The 4,692-nt window shown below is 35.7% G+C and overlaps 1 pseudogene; it reads right to left on the bottom strand.

Annotated features, from left to right (window-relative positions):
* Positions 1-3,223: 3,223 nt before the first annotated feature.
* On the bottom strand, positions 3,224-4,371 carry LOC148014590 (putative pre-mRNA-splicing factor ATP-dependent RNA helicase DEAH5 pseudogene; annotated as a pseudogene).
* Between the last annotated feature and the right edge of the window lie 321 nt (positions 4,372-4,692).

Raw genomic sequence — 4,692 nt, 5'->3', positions numbered from 1 at the left:
ACTAATATTTAATACCCCTCTCATCACAAAATTTCTCAAAAGCACATGAGACATATTCACCGCCATTGTTAGACCTTAGGCACTTTAGCCTATGTCTAGATTGGTTCTCAATCATACTAACAAAACACTAAAATATAAGTAAAACTTATAACTTTTGCTTTATGGGATAGGCCTAGAATTTATTCAAATAGTCATCAATGAATATAATGAACTACTTTGCACCACCCAAGAATGAATAGGGCATGGGACCATAAACATATAAATGAATAAGAGCTAGGACTCACTATAGTGCATAGTGCTAGAATTTCTATGTGTGTTCTAAGTCTATGTATGATATAAACAATGGTCACATGAATCAAAACGTGAAAAGTGTAAGGGTGGAAGATACTACAAAAGAGTTTAGAATTTCATTCCTTTAGGAAAGAATGTCCAAGATGTTGATGTGGTGACAAATATAAGTAAGAGATTAAGAATTTAGGCCTCTAGCCAAAATAACATTCTCACAAGTTATTTCTCATGTAGAATCACCAAAAGAAACATAAAGCCCAATGTCATCTACTATCCTACAAAGATAGGGCTTTTACTCAAAGCTACCACATGGTGTATATCCTATATAAAAAATGAAGTATCCATAGTAAACTATTGATGAACATTACTGATGGCATAGACATGATCATCTCCTAGTCTCATGAAACTTTTCATTGGACGATAGGTATAGAGCCAATCAAAGTGTGGGGTCACATGAAAGAAAGCCTCGGAATCAACCAAAAAACATTGAGAGGAAGATGATTAAGTGTCAATTAGCTACACAGTAGGTGAAGAAGTAGCCAAAATATACTCATCAAAACTATAATCCAATGAATTTATCTCCTCACTCTTGATGTGGAGTTTGTGACACCACGATCATTCAAAGTCTTGGCATTGTGCCATGCTTTTTCCTTGCCTTTGGCTCACCTATCTTGGCACATTTTATGGCACGATGGCCAAATATGACCATGCTTCCTGTAATAATGACATGTAACAGGACTTGGGACCATTGCATATATTGTTACCCTACCGTAAGATCTAGACTTTGATTTGTACTACTAGGTATCTTTGCCATGGTGGCCCAAGGGGTCCACCTTGGGTTAACCATCTATATAATGTGTATTCAAATGATATTTCAAAAAATCCTTTAAATTTTTTTTACACCATTTATATATCCCTTTTGTGAATTTTGAGGGCAATATGTATATCCCTTTTGTAAATCTAAATTTTGAGAGAAGGTGCATTTTCATAACCCCTTCTATTACAATTCAAATTAAAACACAATGCCATGGTACTTTATGCCTAGAGTTTTCACTATATTCTAAGTTGAATATCTAGACATGATATCAATACTTTTAATGTTGTTAAGAGTTGATAGAGATGAACAACTAGGCCTTTATAGCTACCTATCCACACAAGGGACAAAGAACCATAAAAACCAAAGTTCATAATATACTAGAATGACCTATTGAACCTTTGACCTATCGTGGGCTTGTCTAGCATGAGAGTGACACAAAGAGAGAGAGAGAGAGAGAGAGAGAGAGAGAGAGAGAGAGAGAGAGAGAGAGAGAGAGAGAGAGAGAGAGAGAGAGAGAGAGAGAGAATAGCATGACCATCAATGATATCATACATGACGGGTAGAGAGAGAGTGGAGATAGTATCAAAAGATTAATTCATGGGTATCATTTACTTCATGCCCCAAATGCGAATCATGATTATTCAAATGTTTTACTCCTTACCCCTAGCCCAAGTCATTATTACTAAAAATAAGGGTTAATTCAATGGGTGATCCAAGGAAGGTTCATACTAGGTGTAAAAAATGAAGAAAAATCCAATCAATATAGGGCAACCTTGCCAATGTGGCAAGAGCAAATTGACTTTAGTGTGGCAAGCACCTAAAATGAGAGGTTAGCCACAACCTTAAATGTTAAGCTTTCATGCATTTAGGAAACTTGAAAAAAGAGCATGCAAAGAAATTACTTGTGTTCTTATCCAATGAGAGTAAGAAAATAAGAAAATCAAACATTGGGTTTTACTTCTAGAGGTCATCACCCAACTGCTACACTTGCATTTACTACATTGGAAAGCTAGCCTACAAATTACAACCCTCTAAAATTGATTCAAGCTACTATTGTCATCCTAGACCCAGCCAGATGTTTATTTTTGATGCCTCCAATATGTGTATACATTGTTGTCATCTTTTTCAAATATTATCAAACATATTAGATTATTTTTGTTGCATTTGGGATGTGTTTAAAGTCACTCCAATAATAGATTGCAATAATAGATTGAAAGTGACCTCCATTAGCAAAGGCAAGGGTTGGAGCAATAAACAATAGCTAGAGTAGTATCAATGTGAACTGGGCAACCTAGAACAATAGCCAATGCCTCTTAGGATAGCCGATAGACTGCTCGATGTGTATGGATGCTGGGTGGCCTGTCTGATGAAGAAACAAAGCATGAAGGATATAAAAACATGATGCTTGATTGGGGGAAAACTATAGGTTGCTAGGCAAAGAGTGTTTAATTATAAACATGAGAAGGAAGCTCCCAAAATCATGTCACCTACCTAGAAGATTGCATGGACAACATAGTCAAGACTCCAAGAACCACCATGAATTTTGGTATCCACCAAGAGAAAGGTATAAACAAAAGTGGGCATGGAGAGGGTTGATGATATTTGGCTTGAATGATGGAGTGAGGGATGAAATGCACTAAGTGAGCCTATAGAAGAGACTAGATAGAACACTTGGACTTGAATATAGCATGCTTAGTACTAATTTATGTTCCATATCAAAATCAAATCTGAGAGCTATAGCACACCTAGCATATCAAACCAAAATATAGTGTTATCAACTAATTTACAAGAGTTATAATAAAACATAGAAGAAAGTGTGAATTTCAACCTAAGAGATTGATGAAGTTTGAACTAGGGCCATAACTTTGAATTAGAATTACATAATAGAAATAGCACAAAATTTTTAGTACAAGGGAACTAATGCAAGTTTGCACACTCCTTGTAGCTTTATACTATTATATGACCTATTAATGGAAATTGTGGAGAAGATTGAGGCAAGGTTCTAGCTAGACAAGAAAGTGTTGCTCCTCTTGAGATTGAGAGAGAGCTATGGTGGCGCTTAAAGCTTCTTTGCAATTACAATGAGATATTATTATCTCTAAGGACCATAACCTTTGTCTATAAAGTTGTCATGCCAAGGTTGATTCTCTGAATCTCTAAGCACAACTATTGGTTGCATCTCATTTTTGCATGCACTTTTAGTGTAGAGCTAGTAGCACTTGCCTAGTTGAGTACGGGTAGATCTTCCTACATGTTGTTTTGTGGATGCTTGATAAATGGGCGTAATGACGAGGGAGTCTAAACCAAGCTTGGGATTGTAGACATTCTATTTTGCAAATCCTAGGTCAACTACATAATAAATGCCATCAATTGTCAAAGAGGCTTCAACAATGTTGGCGGCTACTACGACTTTCCTTGAACTTGGAGGAGTTGGCTCGATAATTCTTATCTACATCTCACTAGGGAGGGCACTATAGATAGGGAGAATGATTAGTTGAGAAATTTTTGGCCCAATCCTTTTATCCTTTCATTTAGAGTCTGGTAAGCTATATCAATTTCTTCCTAACTAGTCAAGAATAACAATATATCTCCCTCTAGTTCAATTAGATGGATCTACATGATTGTGATTAAGGTAGTATCCAAATAGTCACTTTCATGTTGATTTGCATATAATATCTCCATAGAAAATGTCCTTCTTGGAATGAATATATTGTAGTTGAAAAAATAACTTGAAAACTTTTTAGCATCTAGTGTTGCTGATGTAATAATTGGACACAACTCAAGTTACCAACAAACCAATCCTTTTAACAACCCAAACAACACATTAGTAGGTATTTTCCTTTTATGTGCCTTATCAAGCATGATCATAGAATAAGCTAAAATATCTTCATTAACAAGTACATATTTCAAAAGTGTATCATTTTTCATGTACTTTATTACTATCTCAGGTCTTGTACAATCTAACTTTTTGCATCCAATGTTGATAATATAACAACTAGACACAAGTTACATCATCAATTAACCAACCCTTTAATAGCCCAAACTACACATTAGTATGTATTGTCCTTTCATATGCCTTATCAAATATGATCACATAATAAGCTAAAAGATTTTTATCAATAACTATCTCTCCCAAGAGCAAACCATTTTTCATGTACTTTATTATATCTCATGTCCTATACAAACCTCAAACCTAATGGCATATCCTGCCTCCTTGCCTAGTTTGCACAACCAAACTCTTCAGCTACTCTCTTGGAAACAAACATTGATGTAGGAGTTGAACGTATCCTTGAAACTTTCCAATGTCTTGTGTTGTTAATGTAACAATTAGATGCAAGTGAGGTTGTTGACTAACCAATGCAAGTCAAGTCACCAACTAACCTTTGTCATGATACTAGATCACATAGTGCACTCCTTCCTTTAGAGTTTGAACACAACTACCATCAACAATATCAAATTATTCACCAAGAACTTGCTCACCAGGAACAAGTGTACCATGCCCGCCAGAGCTTTCCTTGGTACATTCTTAGTAGCCCATCAAGATATTTCCTAAGAAGCGCCATCTCTGTTGGTATTTCGATGAAAAT

The sequence above is a fragment of the Lygodium microphyllum genome, chromosome 25 (genome assembly GCF_053477565.2).
Source record: "Lygodium microphyllum isolate KBCC chromosome 25, Lygodium_microphyllum_v1.1.10, whole genome shotgun sequence".
Taxonomy (NCBI): Eukaryota; Viridiplantae; Streptophyta; class Polypodiopsida; order Schizaeales; family Lygodiaceae; genus Lygodium; species Lygodium microphyllum.
The sequence above is the reverse complement of the archived record's forward strand: the minus strand, read 5'-3'. Positions and strand labels throughout refer to the sequence as shown.